Source organism: Protopterus annectens, chromosome 3.part0, assembly GCF_019279795.1.
Source record: "Protopterus annectens isolate FY-2018-M chromosome 3.part0, PAN1.0, whole genome shotgun sequence".
In the NCBI taxonomy this organism is placed as follows: domain Eukaryota; kingdom Metazoa; phylum Chordata; order Ceratodontiformes; family Protopteridae; genus Protopterus; species Protopterus annectens.
Genome location: NC_056731.1, coordinates 1,979,428,598 through 1,979,452,126, shown reverse-complemented (window position 1 = coordinate 1,979,452,126; position 23,529 = coordinate 1,979,428,598).

Sequence of the window (23,529 nt, the reverse complement as noted above, 5' to 3'; positions counted from 1 at the left end):
ATTTTACCAGTTTTAAAACTTAGAACTGCCAAATTATGAAAACTAAATCTTGGATGTAATTATTTATTATTCCACTAGAGGGTAGTGATTACTAGGGAATGAATTTGTTCTTATACTACTACTTTTTATATGATGGGCAGGATTCACAAAGCCTCCGTGTAAGAGTTATAACTCATACACGGAGGCTGCAGTTAAACGGAGTGATGTCAGCATGCTCTGCATATTCATGAGAGCATGCTGAATCACACCTAAGGCTAACACGGTCCATGTAAGACAGTAGGGGCGTGTCCGTAGGCCGAGCCCTGTAAGCGGACACGCCCCCAGAAGAGTAAAAGTGCCCAAAGTAAACACCCACGACAGAGTCCATGGAAATGTGAATAAACACAACACAACACATGTCCCCACAGACTACGAACATAAAATGTACAAATGAACATCTCATAATTTTTTTTTAAATTGTAAAGATGTTTAACCGTGAGTGCGCTCATTTGCGCGGGCGTGCCCGTAGCGCAGCTACAGTTAGCAGTCAGTGGGAAAGCATATAAGAACTAAATATGCAAAGTAAGCCAAGAAGCAATAGCGTAGCGGTAGAGATGTTGGCTGAAGAGCAGGCATTCATGGTTCGAGCCCCCACAACACCAATTTTTATTTTTAGCAAAATAAGCACGAAACAAGTCCCTGACAAATATGTACACATAAAATCACATTTTATGTAAAATGTAATGAAATAGCCCATTTATATTGAAGAAATGTGAGGTAACAAAACAATAAAAATGCCAGATGTGCCCATAGCTGAGCTACAGTTTAACAGGGTGAGTGCATCTGCCCGTAGGTGAGCAGTGGTTTAACTGGTGCAAAATGAGTGCCCGTAGCTGAGCAGTGGTTTAACACGCTAAATCTATGTGCCCCTAACTGAGCTGAGCGTAATATGCGTGCTGATAGCCAAATGAGGCTTAAACCAGCGTACCCCGTTTGCGCTGAGCTGCGCACCGCGCAAACAAGCTAACCGACGGGCAACGTTGAGCAAGCCGTATCAAAACTGCCTTTACACAGACACACCCCTCAGCTTGTCTAGACAGTCATAAAAAAGTAGTGGCCAGGTTCGAACCCAGGATACTATACACCATAGTCAAGGTACTGAACCACTAAGCCATGACAGCAGTACCTATAAATGCAATAATAGCTAATATATAGGAATGAATACAAACTGGAGCATGACAATGCAGGTTTACTGAAGTTGATACAATTCCAAAATGGCCAATCACAGATATGTGCGGAAAAACGGACTATATAAGCCCCATAGGTGGGAATACACAGCATAAACGATTGTAGAACTGACTTGCAGCCAGAATGACAGGAGTAGGAGAGGGTAGTTGCTTTCGAGCACAGAGGTGGGGCATTGAGGAGTCCAGGTACATGGTCTGGCTCCTAGTCCACAATCATGAGGCCCAACTCATGCAGGGCCAGGTCCTGTGGGGAGCATATAGGGCTGAGGCGTGGGACCGGTTGGCTCATGATCTCACCAGTGCCACAGGGATTCCAAGGACTGGTGAGCAGGTCCGTCACCACCATGCGGACCTGAAGAGATGCAAGCAGGACCAATTGAACCTTTGGATCCAGGAGGCCCGGCAAATGCCCAACGCCCCACTACTGAGTAAGTTACATTTAATTATGTATGTAAGAAATTAAACTAGCTGATATTATGGAGATGTGTATTCCAATATTACTTCATTTATATTACAGCTGCAGGTGTCCGTTCTGCGAACCGCAGAGCCTATGGCGATAGGCTGGTGCGGTTGCGCCACCAGGCAGGTCAGTAATCCACTACCAGTAACTGTAAAGAAATATAAAAGTATGACAGTCAGCAAAAGAGTGCAGTGTAGTCACTAAGTAATAAAATGTGCAAGTAACAGTGTGAAAGTGTTTGCAAGTATTGCTTGATTACAAAAGTGTGTTGCAGCCTGTAAGCCAAACAGAAAAATGAAAATGTCTGACATAAATTCTGAAATAAAAATGCCCCACCTGTAAGAAAATAGTACACAACCTGCAGCAGGCTGAAAAGTATAGCTGCAGAAGATGATGAAATCACATGTGTGAAATATATCCCTGTTGAAATACTGAAACATGACAGAAGTGAGACTGCTGGAAAGGATTGTAATAACTACAGGTAAAACATGTCAATAAAGCCTAGAAGTAAGTACCATCCTGAATAGTAAAATGAAAACAAGTGAGAGAGTGTGAGAAAGTGTCATGAATCCAGCAATACAGTAGTAATAACCCCTGAATAAAGTATACTGCAGTCAGTACAGAATGAAATGCATGTGAGAATCCAAACCAAACAGCGAAATCTGTTCAAAGTGTTGCTGCATCTGGAATGTGTATCCCAAAATCTGGATATGTTGCTCTCAGTCTGCAATATGCAGATAGTATGATTGTCTGATATACCAAACATCCACACTTGTCTATAGCTATATAAAGCAAATGTAGCAGGATGATGTAGCTGAACAAAGCTAGATATGAATGTGTATGAAGAACAATAAAATGTATATTGATGTTGCAGTAACAGTCCTATCACCAAGTTGAAGTAGTTATCATATTGGAAACTGTAGTTAGAACAGTAGTGTGTATATATGTGCAGCTATTAGAAATGTACAGCATATGTATTGGTATTCAAGGTGTTAATATTATTTGCTTCACCCCACCCTATAACCACATATAACCCAATCCAGCAATACAGTAGTAATAACCCCTGAATAAAGTATACTGCAGTCAAGACAGAATGAAATGCATGTGAGAATCAAAACCAAACAGCGAAATCTGTTCAAAGTGTTGCTGCATCTGGAATGTGTATCCCAAAATCTGGATATGTTGCTCTCAGTCTGCAATATGCAGATAGTATGATTGTCTGATATACCAAACATCCACACTTGTCTACAGCTATATAAAGCAAATGTAGCAGGATGATGTAGCTGAACAAAGCTAGATATGAATGTGTATGAAGAACAATAAAATGTATATTGATGTTGCAGTAACAGTCCTATCACCAAGTTGAAATAGTTATCATATAGGAAACTGTAGTTAGAACAGTAGTGTGTATATATGTGCAGCTATTAGAAATGTACAGCATATGTATTGGTATTCAAGGTGTTAATATTATTTTCTTCACCCCACCCTATAACCACATATAACCCATTCCACGTGAAAATGGTATGTGCAATCACAATTAACACCCCTGGACATTTGTCCTGTTGGGTCATATATATTTGCATGTCCGTTGATGCATCTGCCCTGTTCATACATCCAAACCTGATGGCCTGTTGCCATCAATCAACCCTGCATGTTGTTGGACTGTGTATTGCTGTTCAAATTATGCATGTGTTATGCTCGCTGTTCAATGGTGTGAATATCTGGGTGTTTGGTTAATGGGAATACTAATGCATGCTGTTACAACTAATTGTGAATGGTATTATATGTCACTAACCCAAACTGTCATGACATAATGCAAAACATAGGATGACAGGGAAGGCGGGTTCCAGCGGACCCACCTCTCCCACCTCAGCTGGCGAGTGCACCTGGCACTAGTGCCCAGTCTGGACCCTCCTCGGTGGCCCTGTGCCACCTGCAGGTGGAAGCGCTGCAGGGGATGGGGCTCGCCCTCCCTCTGCAAGTGTGGCCGGAGGAGAACCACCACTCACCCTCCATAGCGTCCGGACTGTGGTGCGTAGGGAGATTCGGGACTCTGTTCTCGAGCCCCTATGCCAGCTTGAGGCATGGGTGGCACAACTTACGGGCATGCCTGTTGCCCGCCTACACAGCCCCCAGCACAGCCCCATCCTGGGCAGTGAAGGAACAGTGGCAACTGCCTATGGGTGGGGATATCAGTTCCACTGTTGCCATCTGTGGGCTCATGGGCTCTGGATATCCAAACCTCCATCCCCGCCAATTGTGTAACCCCCCCCACACGTGTCATACACTGCCCCTGTATGCGTCTTGTTTGTCTTGTCTGTTTACCTACCCAACCTACCTCCCCAGCTGTACCGACTTCCTTCACCTGACATACCACTCTCACCTGAAAAAAAAAAAAGGGCACTCTGTACCCACAAAAAATTACGCCCCATACATAGCTGCCCATTCCGCACACATGTCTGCTGGACATGGAAACTATCAATTACAATTGGCTGTACAACAAGTATTATTGTTGTCCTGACACCTCTCTCAGGGGTGGAAGGTTTCAAATGTCACACCAAATTACATACATATGCACAGCTGTTGCTGATGAAGAAATGGGCAGCTATGGGCCTTACCTACATCCCTCCTGCAAATCCCAAGCTTGTTTCCCTACTGTCTTACCCTCTTTGTGACCCCTTTTCACAACTTTCCTGTCTCCCCATTTTCATTTCTTTCAAAGAAAATAGCTGGTGTGCCAGAGTAAGCACTGTTAAGCGGTTGTAAGCGGTGTGTGTGCGGAGCTAACCGCCAGTGCGCATGCGTGAGCTCCAGCAAACCAGCGCTAACCCGGTTACAACTGCTTAAAAGTGCCTTAGTCACTTTGATTGACAGGTCCTGTACTCAGTTCAAAAGCAAAATAAAATCCCACTGTCAGTCCCGAACCCAGGACCTTGGAAACAGTAGTCTGTATGACCTACCACTAAGCCATGACTCTTATACAAGAACATTGTGCTAAAATAAATATAACATGTAATAGTAGGGATGAATGTAAAGGGAATATAGGATGTGTAGTACCCAAAGCATGTCATTTAGAATTACTGTCAAAACTACTGGATTCCCATAATAGTAGTGTGTGAACAGAAACAGCCATGCTAGTTGGTAGCTTGTAGGTAATAATGTCAGTTAATGTACATATATAAATGTATGTATATGTACATATATATATATATATGAATATATATATCTATATATAGTTGTAGGTGTCATTGTGCATACACACTTACTACAGGGAACAGGAGAGAGGAATGGAGAAATGTGAATCTACAACACAGCCTGAATCATGAGAGAGATACTAACCTTTACACTCACAGAACAGTGTCCACAGCATACCAGCATGGTCCCCGCCCTTACAATCTGAAAGGGCAACGCCTATCTCACATACCCTTTTATAGCACTGTCCTGAAATCACAGTGAGAACTGCAATCAGTACACAACTGGCTGTATGCAATTAGCAAATGCTGGCTTACAATTGGTGCAGAGGCCATCACATGGACCTATGCAGATACCTACAAAAGCATCCTGTACTAACACTCCACACATGCAATACATTCATTGCACTGTCTGGAAGCAGACAGAGGGAGAGAGACAAACCGAGACAGAGAGAAAAAAAAAAAAAACACGCTACACACTGTGACTCTAAGCTGTCAGCAGTGACAGTAGCAGCAGGAAGCAGAAGCAGTGGTAACGCAACCAGCTGCGACAAACACAGGTAATGCAAAGTAGCAGGTTAATAGTGTGCATACTGTGAACCCTCCAAATGTGTCATAGGTCTGTATCTATAGGTATGTCCATGTGATATGTTGTGTGTACGTAGTTCCACCAAAAGGGGATGACTATACATTACATGTCAATCAGTGTTAGGCCATGATCCTGGCAGCAGTTGTCTGTGCGTTGCCCTCAGCAATGGCTGTAGTGACTGCTTTGAAAGGTCAGCCAGGTTCAAAAGGCAGGATCAGCCCATCACAAAGGCACACTGGCTGGGAACAAGTGTCTGCAGGTACCCGATATCACTGCATATGCATCCCATACTGCATAATTCCATAGCTTAGCAGACCAGGCCGGTTATGCATATGATGTGGTAGTTCCCAGGGTCAGTCGAGGTGCCTCCTTAGTGGTGTGGGACCACTGTTGCTGTATGCCACTGTCCAGGTACATATCCTGTAGTATGGCCAAGATAAATTATCAGTCTTATATGCGGTTGTATGTCCTCTTGGAGTGCAGGTAGCACACATCCAGGGATACCATGAGGTCACAGTGATGCTGTGTGTTCTGCTTTGCTGAGGGCGGCCCTCACCTGGACATGTGAGATGATAGGGAGGTTACATACAGCTGTGATAACTATTTCAACTGGTGGGGGAGAAGGAGGGGGGATACGTGCACCGAACCTGTCTGCAAGAATGTTGCCAATATCTGTGTGTTTGGTGAATGTTAAGTAGGTGTGTATTAACACAGAGCATATCTGAGGCATTTGGTCCATATGTGTAACATAACTGAAGAAGGCCTTGTGGTTATCCATAGTGTTTGTGGCCATTTTCCTCCCAGAGTAGGCCGTGGCCATTGTTATGAGGGACCGTAGCGTAGTACCAGTGCTGACCACAGATGCCTTCCCTTAATGTGAATCTGCTCTGTCCTGCAGTAGCCTCCTGCTATTGTTATACAATCTGCCTCTGTCTGGGGTCCACCGGACAGGATGCCTAACCTTTGTGCATAGGGTCTGGGTTAGAAATGTGTGTGCAAGTTCCATGCAATCTGTGGCATGTCCGTGGTAAGCATTTGCAAAGGGGTCAGCAGTGTGGGTTGTGGCTTCCACTGGCCCAGTGTGCTGCATGGATACCATCTCAGTCCTAACAAGTGAATAACTGTCTAATCACATACATATCAAAGTAGTCTACTGTGCTGGTGGTGGTGGTGGGATATGTATATCCAGGCCGAGTAACTTGTGTCCACATCACACTAGTGGATGGCGTCCCACATACAGTACCTTGGGATGAACCCCAGAGTGAGGTTGTGCATTGGACCTGTCAGTGTGTGCTGACCGATGGGGCATGCTACTATGTTGTGTGGAATGTGGCAGGTATTGTTGCACAGGTGTTGGCTGAGCACTGATATCTGGCCATGTACTTGTGTATCCACCACGACACACACACATGCAACATATGGGAGTAGTAGTATATCACTACACATGAGTATCATGTATAGTATGTGTGCCATATATTGCTGACATAGTCTGCTGATATCCTGTTTGTGTTCTCTTCCAGGGAGATGGCACGCCAGCGTAATCCCGCCTACTCTGCAGCGGAAGATGAGGAGATACACCAGAGCCTGGTGCTGGAGTATGACATCCTGTTTTCCCGCACCAGTCAGAATCAGCAGGAGAGGGCTGCACTGTGGCAAGACCTTGTCCGTAGGGTAAATGATATTGGCACGCATAATAGGACATATGAGCAGGTACGACATCACTGCAGTGATTTAATCAGAAGTGTCCATCAGCGTGCATCAGATATCCACAGGCAACAGGTTGCCACAGGAGGTGGGGTGGCCACACATCCCCCTCACCAGACTGGAGGGGCTACTCCTAAGTGTTGTGGCTCCAGCCCCGAACAGCAACAGCAGTACACCTGCATCATGATGGAGGCTGGATCCACACAGCAGCACGACATGGAGCGTGCAGGTAATATGCCATATGTACACTTGACTGTTCTGTACACTGTTAGTTTATGCATGTGTAAGGTGTGTCCGTGGTATGTATCTGTCATCATAGTATGTAATTGTGCATGTGTGATACTGGCAATATCAGCAGCTGACGTGTGAAAGGCAACTGGTGTACTACTGCACTGTATCATATGCAATATCAATGGCACAGTTGTGCCCACTGACATTAATCTCATCATTTCTGCAGGTCCCTCCGGGTTACAGCAAGGCAGGCCATCCATGCTGGTGAGTGTGTTTAACAATACCTATAATAGTCCTGATAGTGCTAGTAACACTAGTGTAACTCAGTAGTGCTCTGTGTGTATACTGCAGGGTGTGCATGTGTGCATGTGTGCAGGTGTGCCTGTGCCCATGTGTGCATGTGTGCATGTGTGCAGGTGTGCCTGTGTCCACGTGTGCATGTGTGCATGTGTGCATGTGTGCCTGTGTCCACGTGTGCATGTGTGCATGTGCATGTGTGCCTGTGTCCACGTGTGCATGTGTGCATGTGTGCATGTGTCCATGTGTGCATGTGACCATGTGTGCATGTGTGCATGTGTGCATGTGTCCACGTGTGCATGTGTGCATGTGTGCATGTGTCCACGTGTGCATGTCTGCATGTGTGCATGTGTGCCTGTGTGCATGTGTGCATGTGTGCCTGTGTGCATGTGTCCACGTGTGCATGTCTGCATGTGTGCCTGTGTCCATGTGTGCATGTGTGCCTGTGTCCATGTGTGCATGTGTGCATGTGTCCATGTGTGCATGTGTGCATGTGTGCATAAGTGCATCACTGGTAACAATGTGTGGAGACTGTAAACTGTGTTTCCTGTCTTCCTCCCACAGGTTCTGGTGCTGCTCTGGTGTCCTGCAGCAGGGAACCTGAATCTGGTGCCACAGGTACTGGTAATGATGATATTTGTGTAATGGTACAGGAAGGTGTGTCAGGGTCCGCCATTGGTCAGCCAATTGACAGTACACAGCTGTCAACCCCATCATTGCGCACAGTCATCCTGCCAGTACATCCTTTGTCACCATTGTCCCTAGGTGATGGACAGGATACAGTGGGCATTGACCAGGGTAATGTGGTACCTGTGGCACATGCGTCCCCACACAGCAGCCATGGGCAGGGTCCTGCGATGGTACCACACAGACAGTTGCCCATGGGTTCTCGTGGGAGCATCCGTGGGCATACTGCCTCTGGCAGACGTGCCCAAAGAGGTCTGTCAACCTCAGCTATGTTTCGGGCTGTCATGCAGGCACAGTCGCGTATGGAAAGGTACACCAGACAGGGTCTGAGGGAGCTGAGAGCATGTCGCACAGCCATGACTGACAGTATGCGTGACATCGCGGATGCTATCCGTAATTTCACCGATGTCATAGACAGACGTTGTGGGGACATATTACAGCAGTTCCACAACCAAATGTCCATGAGCCAGGGCAATGGTGGGCGTTTGCGGCATCGACGTGGCCGTATGCCAGCAACAGCAGCAGCTGGCAGTCGGCGCGGATGACAACAGGCCCATGCACGCCCCCATAGTGCCAGCAGCAGCCCCAGCAATGCTGGGTCTGTGCTGTCATCGGAACGCCCCAGGAGACCACGTGCACGTGGCTCTGGACAGTCCCAACAGGGACCTGTGTCCAGTCAACACACTCCCGCTTCTGATGACAGTACCCAGTCTGGCTTAGTACTGGATATGGTCCGTAGCACCCCTGCCAGGCACAGGTACCGTGTCCGTGCCCACAGACACTGATCTGTATGACCTGCCAGGTGCAGTCTGTGGCTGTCCACAAACCCCTGTATATGGCAGCCATGAGGTGGAACTGTGTGCATGCATACACACATGCGAAATGTTAACACCTAGGGCGACCACATACATGCACACACTGCACCAACACTGCCCCACCCTGTACTGCTGCCCCTCACCAACACACATACACACACATGTCAATTGGTGGTATCAGTGGCTGACTCAGGCATACCTAATTCACACCCTGTGCATATGATGACACTGTGCCACCTCCTGCAATCTCCAACATCATTGCTGAATAGGTAAACACGTTGCTGATGCACAGGGTGACTACATAGAAGTGTATTAGTAGTATCATGTTGGTAACAGTACAGTGTGCTGCTATGACTGTGTGTATATCCCAGCATGCCTGATGCAGTAACCGTATGAATGTCCTGAATTGTTATCTGCACCCATAGTACATACCAAAGTGTAACAGCTGCACATAATTGCATGCCGGTGGTAAGGATGTCAACAGATAGCCGCATACATGGGTAGCACAGGGGGGAAGCTAACGCAAGTAGTGATATGCAATGGTGGACATGTACAGTAATGGTGTCAAGTTGCCCACAACGACTATGCAATGTGGATGTTTGCGCATGTTGATATGTGTGCAGTACCAATGTAATCCAAATCACAATTAACTATGACATAATATCAGTTCTACCATGGGCATCTGCGCTGTGTATTCCTGGGTACATGTTGATAGTGCCTACATATTTGCATTGTTACTTACTGTTATTGTTACCCCTTCTTTGTTGTACAATGCACTACTTCCAGCCCTGCTTACTGTAGCTTTGTTTGCATGCATGTTCGCTTGGAGTTCCCTGGAACACTGCTTACACCTGCAATGCAGAGTTACAGTACTTCTGTAGACTCCTAGTGACATCTGCATAGCGTACAATACGTATGTCAAGTTTACACATGACAGAACGTCACTGTCTGTCCTGTACGCATGTACGTTGCCTGTGACACATTGCACATGTCTTACCTGGCATTTACCCACGTGTGCAGTCATATATGCCAGTGCTATGAAACAGTAGCAGTACACCCACACATACACACCTTCAGTATGTTGTTCCCCATTGGCCCTATGTGTTGGTACTCACCATGGCAATCACACTACTAGGGTAGCATGTGCAAAGGTAACCTGTGAATCACCTCTATGGTCCAGTTGTGGTTTATGTGAGTCATGTGGCAATGTCACAGCTGCCACATGTATGCAGTCAGCCATCACCCTTGGCCAGGAACGTACAACACATGTGTGGGATGCCACCACACAGCCAATCTGGGGACTGAGCTCTCTGAACCCAGTAATGCCATACCCTGTCAGGTGGCATGTCATATATACTACATCCTGGACAAACTTCAACCCCAATCCCTGCTGCTACTATTGATAAAACCCCTGAAGATGTTACTGATAGTTTTAACCAATTCTTTACTGAGACATTTCAAGCCCTAGCTAGCCAACTACTTCCTAGCTCCCCTGGTCCTGAAAGTAGCACCCCTAGAAACCTACTTGCGTTGAGCTTCCAACCAGTCGCCACTTCACTTATCCGTACCTTGATCGAAAAATTAAAACCCACTACACTTTCTGCTGATCAACTCCCTGCCGAGTACCTACAAAAATCAGCTGATGCTATTGCTTACCCCGCCTCAAAACTAATCAAACGAACCATGGTAGAAGCTAAAATTCCCACCATCTGGAAAATATCCTATGTAATCCCACTTCACAAAGGAGGCAGCTCTACTGAATTCTCCAATTATAGGCCAATAGCTATACTCTCTCCACTTGCAAAGATTATGGAAAATGTATTCATAGACAATTCATGCACCACCTAATCCAAAATCGCCTTATGGCAGACACTCAGCATGGCTTCCGTCCTCATCACAGCACTACTTCAGGCCTCCTAGCCTTTACTAACACCATAAACCATAATCGCAACAATAATTATATATCCTCAGCCCTCTTTTTGGATCTTTCCAAGGCATACGATATGGTTGATCACCAACTTGTAATCCACACCCTGCAAACATTCTGTCTAGATACTGGAGCCCTCCAATGGTTTCAATCCTACCTGAATGGTCGACAGCAGGCTGGCCTCTGGCAGAACAAACTCTCTAACCTTCTACCTAACACCCTCAGAGTACCACAAGGCTCTATACTAGGGCCCTTGCTGTTCTCCATCTTCATTAACGACCTTTATACTGTCATCCCAAAAGTCAGCTGTATCCAATATGCTGATGACTCTACTCTGATTTGCTCAGCCACATCTCCAGTAGAGTTATGGTCAGCTACCCAGACCACCTTTAATACAATAGAAAACTGGCTTTCTGAACATCGCCTGATCCTAAATCCCAAAAAAACTAAACTGCTGTTATTTCACCAACACGTAGGTCTACCGCTTTCACCTTTACCATAAAATCAAATGATGGCACAATAATCTTCCCTGACCCATCTACTAAATTATTAGGTGTCATCATAGACAATAATCTCAAATGTGACCTACATGTTAACCAAACTATCAAAACCATCAATAAAAAACTAGGGTCACTTTACAGAATAAAAGCCTTCCTAACCCCTCCAGCTAAAATTGCCATAGCTCGCTCACACCTTCTTTCAACCCTTCTGTATGCATCCCCTCTACTCGAATATGAACAAGACTGTCCTTAACAAACACTCAATTTGCTACAACCACATTGCCAGGTTTGCCACTGGGCTGCCTTTTAGGACACATCATTGCATCAATCTAAATCAGCTTGGTTGGCTTGAACTACCTAGCCTAATACAGTATAACCAACTGATTATGGCCTATAAAATCCTCTATAATCCGGACAATACTCCTGCACTTAAAAATATTATCACCCCCTATAACAATCCTAGACCGCTTCGATCCTCTAACAAACTACTAATTCAGACTAGCAAAATTAATAACACAGCCGGTGATTCTCTCTTTGCAAACTCTGTAAGTAGATCCTGGAACTCACTTCCAGCTGATATTACCTTACTTTCCACCTTAGGTCAATTTAAAACTAGACTCAAACAACATTTGTCACTTAACTGGCTATGTCAATGTATCAAGCCTGGCTAACTCGAATGTGTAAAATCTGTTAACCAGTTTACTGTGTAATTTAATTTAATCCTGACTTGTGCTCAGGACTAACTTTAACCTGTGGAACTTGTTTAACTTGCTTACTTATGTAATCTCTGTAAATAATCTGTTTGTAATATGTAATGCTGGTATTATGTAATGCTGTATCTGCTTACCCTTGAGCTTTTCTCCCGGCCTCCGCTGAAAATGGACATGCATCCAGTCGGACTATCCCGGTCAACAAATGTAAGATAAATAAATAAATAAAAATATTACAGTGACTACAATACAAGTCAGACATTGACACGCACTGACAGCATGCTGAACACACTGGGGCATACGTGGGGACTCAGAATAGCATCCTGCCTGAGCATCACACACCTCCGCAGCTGGCACACAGGCATATGTTCCATCAGAACAGAGCACATGCCACACATGGCACACACATCCCGTGTGCCACACACTCACAGCCTGTAGGGCTACACAACACACCTGCTACAGACGTGTCAGGTACCTGTCTTGGGTGCTGCACTGGGGTCCCGCTCAACAGGCTGTATCTGGTGAAGGTCACAGTGATATGCCTCAGGGGCACTATGGTCCACCACAGAACACATGCATACAGGTCAGTCAGAGGCATGGACACATATGACTCACTCATTGACCATGCCACTATGGCTGACCTGAGACATACCTCCCTGGACTACATGATAGGGAACATAGAATGGATCTCTCAGCATGTGGCACAGGCCAGTATGAGCCTGATCTTGGTTGCCAACATACCCTCACCAGGTATGCTACCACTATATGTGGGAAGGGTGTTGTATGTCTACATTCTGCTCAGTCTCCAATGTCATTCATAGGGTATCCGCTGGCTGTCAACGTGTGCTTACATGCTAGGAAGCCACAATGATGTGCAAGGGTCATCTTGCACGTGACACCCATGGCCCGATGTATATTGGCAAAGCTCCTTGATACACACATACTGCCTTATGCTGCAGGACACGGTTTACATAGCCACCTCCGCGGGTATCACACAGGTTAGGACACTAACAGTGCTGCTACACAACAACAGCAGTGTACACCGCAAGATGCATGCACTGGACACTGTCCTCAGCATGGTGAACTGCAATGTCTGTGCAGTACCAGAGTCCTGATTCATGGCTCACAGGTGTTACCCATCACTGACAGGTTATGCCCCATACCATGCCTGTCGTCCCCTACACATGTAACACACATGGACAGGGGGGTGGTATCCCAAGGCACCACAGATACACACACCTCCAGGTTGTTGGCACAGCACAAAGCATCAGGGCCTAATCATGTGCAGCTAACAGTGTGTCGGACTGCCATCTGGTTCATAGCCTGGCACACACAACCCTCCCATACACAGGAAGACCACCTATCCTCCATAACAACACTGGCAATATGACAGTCTCAAGAACTGTCTTTATATGGCTGGACTGCATCCAGCCAAACATTGTGCGTGAGCATTACTGTAGCTACAACACACTAGTTGAAGGGTTCACAGCATGTGGTCACTGAATTGCAGTGGAATGACATGTTACCACTACCACAACAGGTGGGAACATGCAGCACCTGTACATCGACTACATGTAGACTATATGGCCCAGACCAGATGTGTATCCCCTGCTGTAGGTATTTTACCATATACACCCACACTGTATAGACACATACCGCGTGCCCCTGCACAGTAAGACACAGTCATATTGGTATACATTGCAAATACCATTTATCCACTCGAGGCATGTGTCAGACATGGTAACTACTGCAGGTCACAGGTATTTATGTGTATGTGTCACACACATACATCATGTGTGCAATGCCATTGCTGGTTTAGGCAATGGCATGCATTGTTATGTACAAAGACCCACACAAGGTCATAATGTGTGACACAACCACACGTGGCAGTTGTGGGTTACCAAAACATACCTATCTGTACTCTGACAATGGTAATAGACACAGTAGCAGAGCGCACTATTGGCATTACTGGCCAACTAGCCCTGTTTGGCTGTGCTGATAGTGTGGTGACATCCCCTGTGTTTACTGGGGGAATATGCAGCATCTGGTGTATTGTAGTATTTGCCAAAAGGATCTGTTCTCTCACACTTGCATTTACACACACCCTACTACCCCCACACACACACACTTGCCATTTGCAGGATTCATACCCCTACCTAACTAAGTCACGACACGTGAGAGAGACGCATTAGCAAAGCACACTATTCGGATTACTAGATAGTTCCTCTTCTCTGGCTGTACTTATAGGGTGCTGACATCATCAGTATTTTGAAAGGGTAATGTGCATCAGGTAGTGTGATCTCCTGATTGCCAAAACTAACATGTTTTTCATACGGAAATGCACACACACAAACTCCCCACATCCAAACACACACACACTTGCCACTTGCAGGTTTCAAACCCCTACCTAAATATGTTATGGCACTTGAGAGTGACGCTGTAGCAGGTTGTGCTATTCTGAGTACTGGCAGATGTCTCTTCTCCAGCTGTATGTATAGGGTGCTGTCATCATCACTGTTTGGAAAGGGTAATGTGCATCATGTAGTGTGATCTCCTGATTTCAAAAAAGCACATGTTTTTCATACAGAATTGCACACACACAGAGTCCCCACATCCAAACACACACACATGCCATTTACAGGTTTCAAACTCCTACCTAACTATATTATGACACTCGGGAGAGACGCATTAGCAGAGTGCGCTATTCAAATTACTGGGAGGTTTCCCTTCTCCTGCTGTACTTATAGGGTGCTGACATCATCAGTGTTTAGAAAGGGGAATGTGCATCCTGTCGTGTGTTCTCCTAGTTGCCAAAAGGGATATTTCCTTCATACAGACTTGCACACACACTAGCCCCTCCACACACACTGAGCATTTGCAGGATTCAAACCCCTACCTAACTATGTTCTGACACTCGAGATGGACGCATTAGCAGAGTGCGCTATTCGCATTACTGGTAGGCTTCCTTCTCCTGCTGTACTTATAGGGTGCTGACATCATCTGTGTTTAGAAAGGGGAATGTGCATCCTGTAGTGTGTTCTCCCAGTTGCCAAAAGGGACATTTCCCTCACACAAAATTGCACACACACTAAACCCCCTCATCCAAACACACACACTTGCCATTTGCAGGATTCAAACCACTACCTAACTATGTTATGACACTCGAGTCGGACGCATTAGCAGAGCGCGCTATTCGCATTACTGGGAGGCTTCCCTTCTCCTGCTGTACTTATAGGGTGCTGACATCATCAGTGTTTAGAAAGGGGAATGTGCATCCTGTAGTGTGTTCTCCTAGTTGGCAAAAGGGATACTTCTTTCATACAGTCTTGAACACACACTAACCCCTCCACACACACTGAGCATGTACAGGATTCAAACCCCTACCTAACTATGTTATGACACTTGAGACGGACGCATTAGCAGAGCGTGCTATTCGCATTACTGGGAGGATTCCTTCTCCTGCTGCACTTATAGGGTGCTGACATCATCAGTGTTTAGAAAGGGAATGTGCATCCTGTAGTGTGTTCTCCTAGTTGGCAAAAGGGATACTTCTTTCATACAGTCTTGAACACACACTAACCCCTCCACACACACTGAGCATTTACAGGATTCAAACCCCTATCTAACTATGTTATGACACTTGAGACGGAAGCATTAGCAGAGCGCGCTATTCACATTACTGGGAGATCCTTCTTCTCCTGCTGTACTTATAGGGTGCTGACATCATCAGTGTTTAGAAAGGGGAATGTGCATCCTGTAGTGTGTTCTCCTAGTTGGCAAAAGGGATATTTCTTTCATACAGTCTTGAACACACACTAACCCCCTCCACACACACTGAGCATTTACAGGATTCAAACCCCTACCTACCTATGTTATGACACTCGAGATGGATGCATTAGCAGAGCGTGCTATTCACATTACTGGGAGGTTTCCCTTCTCCTGCTGTACTTATAGGGTGCTGACATCATCAGTGTTTAGAAAGGGGAATGTGCATCCTGTAGTGTGTTCTCCTAGTTGGCAAAAGGGATATTTCTTTCATACAGTCTTGAACACACACTAACCCCCTCCACACACACTGAGCATTTACAGGATTCAAACCCCTACCTACCTATGTTATGACACTCGAGATGGATGCATTAGCAGAGCACGCTATTCGCATTACTGGGAGGTTTTCCTTCTCCTGCTGTACTTATAGGGTGCTGACATCATCAGTGTTTAGAAAGGGGAATGTGCATCCTGTAGTGTGTTTTCCCAGTTGCCAAAAGGGACATTTCCCTCTCACAGCCTTTCACACACACAAACCCCACTCACCCACCCACACACACTGAGCATTTGCAGGATTCAAACCCCTACCTAACTATATTATGACACTTGAGGGAGACGCATTAGCAGAGCGCACTATCCGAATTACTGGGCATCTGTTCTGCACCTGCAGTATTTATAGGGTGCTGACATCTTTATTTCTACAGAGGTATGTACATGTAGTACTACCTGTCAGGTGGGGGATAGCATATATATGCATTTGCAGCCACCTACGGCAGGGTCAGATATGCACATCGCACTGGCAGGTTATGTTCTATACCATGCTTTGTGACCACAGGACCTGTAACACACAACACAACCAGTCCAGAACACCACACCCACATCCAGGACACACACTTAGCTTCCTGGGAACAGTGCCGGATATGCAGGTGTTCACATACACCATTCCAGTTGTTAACATCAGGTACAGGCATATTGTGTGTGAGAACTACTCAGGCCTCTACCACTTTACCCTACAGCCACTACAATTTGTGGGTCCATGTGCTATGGCAGAACCACACACCACAGCCACATGGGGAATACATATTGCACCTGTCCATCTGCAACGTGGGTACTCACTGTTCCACACCAGAGGTAGACCACCATTGTTGATATCTGACCATACCCACCTTTCCCTGGACATCCATATCCCATCTCCACCCCCAGGCAAGGTTGTCACTGCACACAAACTGTATTTAGCACAAGCAGACTCTACACTTGTGAAGACTGGGGTGGACGACTTCAGAGGACCCATGCTGGGGACTATACTGGCCACTCAGCATAATCCTTGACAATTGCATTCTATGAGCATGTGTACGGTTTGCATTGATCATGCTATCCCACATATACCCATGACTGCTCCACAACAAGACACCTGTCAGCTGTACACCAGCCATATATGCCGTACAACAGACAGAGTGAGCTAATACATTGCAGAGCTGTAGCCCACAGAGGGAGGACATCTGTGAACAGTTCCGCATGGCACTTCATTCACACATAATCATTACAACACAGTGTTGACAGTGGAATCGTCCAGAGAATGCAGATAGGGCTCCCTCAGTCTGTTATTGACGGACACCTACTGTCAGAGATCCTCAGCAACCCTCTCCCAGCACACACCGACAACATGGCTGTGGCTTAGCACATTCAATCCCTGGGACCTCCACGGTGCCCCTGCTTGACAGAGGCACAGCTCACTAGCCTCACATGTTGCCTTCTGTGACCTACTTTACAGTGGCACAGTAGCCTACTGTCCTGGGGATGCAGATGCCAAGCACACTCTGGCTGAGCTGTCATTCCCTAGGGCAACAAGCCTAGTATTGACCTCTACACCCATATGTTCAATTGTCGGATGCACAATATTTGTTGTGCTGTTCTACTGTTTGCAGGTCTTTATTGCCATAGCATTCCCTGTTCCTATGACCAACTTGTGTATCTGTGGAAGATGTTTGCATATGACGGCGATCCACTATATCACTTATGTCTCTGTAGTCATTTACTGTGTGCACTGGGCAGATTGCTGTGTTGTGGTTGGTTCCTGGACTGACACGCATAAATACCAGATATGTGTGGCCAACTGCTAAATGGAGATATGGCCTAAGTGTGTGAGCATGCCCAGTTCAGCCTTTCCATGGCATGTTGTCTGACATATGCCTCATTTATCAAAGTGTGCGAGCATGCCCAGTGTGAGCTTTCCATATGTTGCACTCTGAAGTCCACCACATATTTGGGTGTGTGTGAACTTCAACAATATCTCACGTTTATGGTTGTGTGTTGGGTGTCATGTTGTGTACTAACTGGCCAACTGCTTCATGTCTGCCACAACAGGGATTATACTGTGCCTGCAGGGATTGCATGGGATACTTTGCAGACAGTTCTCAACATACTTTCATAATGACCTAACACTGTAGTACCGTATAGTGTACTGGTTCAGTACTTTCACTGTGGTGGACAGTATCCTGGGCTTTAGTCCTATGACTGCTTGACATCTTCATAGTGAGCACAACAGACTGTGTAGGGGCCAGTTGTGCACATATGACCATGTTGCATTATGTTCAGATATGGACTACCTACACCAGGCTCGTCCAACATTGCTAGTGTATTCCACAACATGGGTGGACATTGGCAAACACTAGCGATGTTCCCTAGGCCATTTCTGATGCTAGTCACAGGGTGTGTTTGTCCTTCGACACACATTGTAACTGGAGTTTGCCATGACATATGTCATGGTTAGTATACTGTGCCTCCGTCTACCTCTGACATAACAGTGATACCCAGGGTTAGCCTACCATCTCCCATCCACTCATCAGGATTCCTCTTGAGGGGTGTCGATATGTGACTCTCTGGCTGACCTGTACCAGGAGTTTACTGAAGAGTGGGGTGCCTTCTGTGTTATGGATCATTCTGTACAGCTTGTCCTATGTATGTCAGTGCTGGGGTTCAGGTCTCTCATGTGCATAGCTCACTGCCATTCAGATTGTACAAGGTGCAGCATGTTCATTGATTCCAGGTTGGACATGGCTTCATACATCAGGCACAGCTTGCCTGTAGCTGGGCAGTATGGCGGTGTGTGGGGCTGCAGTTTGTTTACTCAGGCAACACATGGCATCTGTTCATGCTCTTTGCTACTCCTGGTGGGGTACTGTTGTGGACTTTACAGTTGATGGAGGTGTCTGCTGCGGTATATCCCACAGGGGCTATTGTAGTCAATTGTGATGCTGATGGAGGATGACTGCAGAGCCACAGTGAGTTCCCCTTATCTACATCTGCCAACCTTCATGTTTGGGTGGGTATATAGTATATGTTTCTGCGAACACTACAGCCACATGTTTGTCCAGTGCAGGATATCTATCACCTTTTGTACCCAGGTCTCACATTACATGTTAGGTACGTCATGGGTTAACACCTGTGTGGTAATTTGTGGGCACTTACTGTATATCCACGGTGGTTGTCTATACACAGTTCTGCAATTAGCTTGCTGACATGGCTATGGCTCCAGTTGTCTGTTTGTAGGTGGCCCTTTGTGGGTTGCTTGTGTCAGCTGGGGGTCAGATATGGTGGGCTGTTTGTACTCCTCTGCATACATGTTCAGTCACAGTCCTTCCATGTTGGCCTATACCTATGGGACATATATACAGAACGGGGGGCCAAGACCAGGCCTTGTGGGATGCCACTCATATCTGCTTTGTAGTCTGACATGGATGCGGCATGTCTGACCATGTCAGTTCTGTCCTTGGTCTGGTTTGCAACCCCTCTACTGACATAGGGGTATATATTTAAGCTGGTGAACATATCCATACTGAACTCATACGGTATTGTCTAGAAGCATGTGCACGGTCCAGCTACGCTGTGTGGACCACATTGCCCTCATCAATGACCTTAATGACTGCTTCAAATGGGTCAAACATGTTTAGGGGCAGGATCTGCAGTTACGACAGCCACACTGTGTAGGGTCCAGTATCAGTAGGTCCACAATAGCCTTCTGTCTGCGGTACATACTGATCCTTTCCATAGCTGTGCAGAACAAGCTTGTCAGGATCCTGGGGTGGTAGTTTGCAGTATCCATTCAGGCAACACCTTTGTTGTGATGGACCACTGTTGTTGTACACTGCTCTTTGGGTACATATCCTGTGGTAAGGCTGACATTGGGCAGTAGTGTGATTTGGCATTCCATTATTCTTGGAGTCCATGTTGGCCTCAGCCCAGGACACCATCACATACCTTTGCTGCTGTGTGTTCTGCTTTGCAGATGATGGCTGTTACCTCAGCATCTGCAATGTCAGGGGACCATCAGTCTGCTGGGATAGGTATTTTGCACTCTGCGGGGGGTGTTTGCACTGCACCTGACAGGTTGTATGTTAGCAATATGTGTGTGTGTTTGGTATGTTGTTTGTAATATCTGTGTGATTCGGAGCATATCTGTGGATGCCCAACATGGTTCCTACCATCAGTTGGGTAAGCCTTGTGATTATCCTTAGTGTCCTGTACGTTTTGTATCTTCATAGGTTCATGGGTTCATACTAGGCTATACACCCTAGGCCATTAGTAAGCCTAGCCAGAGTGTGTGTGTCTTTCGCCACCCCTTGCTATGTTCTATTATGGCCATTTATGAATTTCTTCACTGTGCCTCTGTCTGGTCGTGACACAGTGAGGACCCCCAGTATACATGTACGATCATCCATCCACTTGGCAATATTCCTGTTGAGGGGTGTCAGTGAGGGGCTCTGCCTAACATGGATTGGGATCCTGTTTCTGGGTGTGGGGAGCCTCTGGGTTATGTATCTGTCCCTCCAGCACATCTTATTTCATTATGTGTTGAGGCTGACATCTGTCACTCTCACAGCTCCAATGGCTTTGATTTCCTGTGGTGGAGCATGTCCATTACTCCTGTGTTGGACATGGCCTTGTACAACAGACATACAATGCCTCTGTGTAGGCAGTCTGTGACTGCATTCAGCTGGGGTGTCTACAGCCAGGCAGCATATGACATATATTTCACACCCTTTATCCTGTTGGTGGGGTAACTATGAGGTCTTCGAACCGCTGCAGGTGTCACGTACGGTACATCCCATATGAGTCATTGTACTAGATTATGGGTCTGATAAGGGAACAGTACAGTGGCACAGTGACCTCTGTTGATGTAGATGTGAATCCTTTCATGATACGGTGTCCAATATCGACAATCTTCCTAGCCACATTGGCATTGTGAGTGTCACATGACAGATTACTGTCGACCTGTGTCCCTAGGTCCCTGATTACTCCTTGCATACATAATGGTTTGCCACCTATGTGGTAATTTGTGTGTACCTTGTCTGGTATTTGGTGGGACATTCATACTGTCCAGTGTCTTCAGGATGTCTGGGTGGAGTTCTTGTGTGTGAGAGTGTGGTCTGTCGCATGCTACAGACTGTACAGCAGTTTGGACTACACTTAGGTGCACATGGGTGGTCTCCGCTGCTTTGTGCATTGTCAGTTACCTGGCCATATGGGTGTCTGTGCTGCATATGGATACTCCCTCCTTTGATGTTTTGGTGCAGGTGTTGGGGCCATAACACATGATATGTGGTATAACCTAGTAGTGCTGGTGTGCTATCACTAGGCTTGCAGCAGGCTTCTGTCACTGCACAGACATCGATGTTCTCCATAATGGGAAGTGCCTCAGGGCATGCATATTGCAGTTTACACATCTGGCATTGGTCAGCATTACCCTTATGTTTCCTACCACTTATGTTTTCTAGGGTGGTGGGTAGTCTTTTGGCCTTGCCTACATACGGCTCTATGGAGGCGGCAAAGGCCTTATCCAGTATCCAGACACAGGGGTAACAGGTGCAAGCCATCCCTGGAACAGCAGCATGGCTTGTCATGCTTGACATCTCAAGCAGACAGACATTAGACCCTCTTGGACTGACAGCTGTAACTGTGCCAGCTGTTAAACATGAGCATTCTGTGTTTGTACTGTGGCATCATTCTTGGTGAGGGTTGGATGCTGCACACAGCCAGTGTCATACCGGCCTGGGGTACATACTCAGAGGGATCATCCATGTCTCTTTTCATGTTGACCAGGGAGGTACATCTCAGGTAATTCACACCAGCATGGACATTGAGTGCATCATATTTCTGCTTGCTTTGGGGTGACCTGCGTACTTGTGTTATGTGGCATTTTGTGGCAGCCTACAGGCAGCTTACTCTACCCTTTCCCTTGTTCAGTCTGGTGAGTGGGACAGCAGTGTGTCTGCCTATACAGACACCTATTACAACTGTATCAGGCATGTTGTTTCTCCTTCTGGCCTGTGACTGTTTGGCACACCAGCTTTGCGTACTATTCGTTGCATGTGCTATGTTTGAAGGTTGTGGTTGCTTGTGATCTGCTTTGGAGGCTTCTGTTGGTGTGGTGTGTTTGTAATTAAGGCCTCCGGGAATATTTGTCTGTGTTTATGTGTTTGGTTTACAGTTGTGGTAGGTCTATGTGGGACTGGGTTTGTGGTGTATGTGGTTACCTTCTCCTCCTGACTAGTTTTGACAGTACTGAGTTGGTGGAGCTCAACCTCTGGTTTGGATACATGGTTGCATCTATCACATATATTTGTATTTATTGGGGGTGTTGTGGTTGTCTGTGTACTTGGGACTGGTGTCACATTGCCTCTGGATTCACAGATTCTACTTGTTGTGGCTGGACTTAGTGGATTGTATGTGTGGACATATGTTATTGCCATACTACTGGTCAGTGATTACTTCCCTTTTTATGTTTGCTCTATCATGTGGTAGCTTCCTCATTCTCTTGCATGGTTTGGTAATGGCTGGAGTCCAGCATGCCAGATGCCTGTGGCATTGTGTGTTGTTGTTATTTGTGATTGCATACTCCAAGCATTCCTGGCTGTGTTCATGGAATGCCTGTATAACATGTTCTGTGGTGTGTCCCATATTCTGCACTTGCACAGGGCCTTTCGTGGATTCAACATCAGTTTGGAGGGCTGCAACCTATGCTTTACACATGTTTTTCACTGTGGTATTCTGGCCAGGGACTGGGGTCAGGATGTGTATATCCAGTGTGATTACTCTATGGTCTGGTCTTACCGGTGAGGGGTACACTTCTCATCTTGCCATCCAGTACACATGTTGCTGATTATCACATCCAGTATGCTTACCCCTCTTGTGGGAGTGGTACATTGTTCCTGGGCATTTTGGTTTATGGATTCTGGGAACTTTTCTCCTACTGTGTTGGTGCTAGTATAATGCTCCCGGTGTATGTCTGGGTATTTTCAGTCAAGCAATATAATGTGGTTTGGGGGGCTTGATATATTCATGTATTCCAACATAGGCCAGGTGCAGTTCCTGGTATTAGGACAGTAGTCTGCAGCAGGCTATATACTGGGAGGCAGTTTTAGCCATTG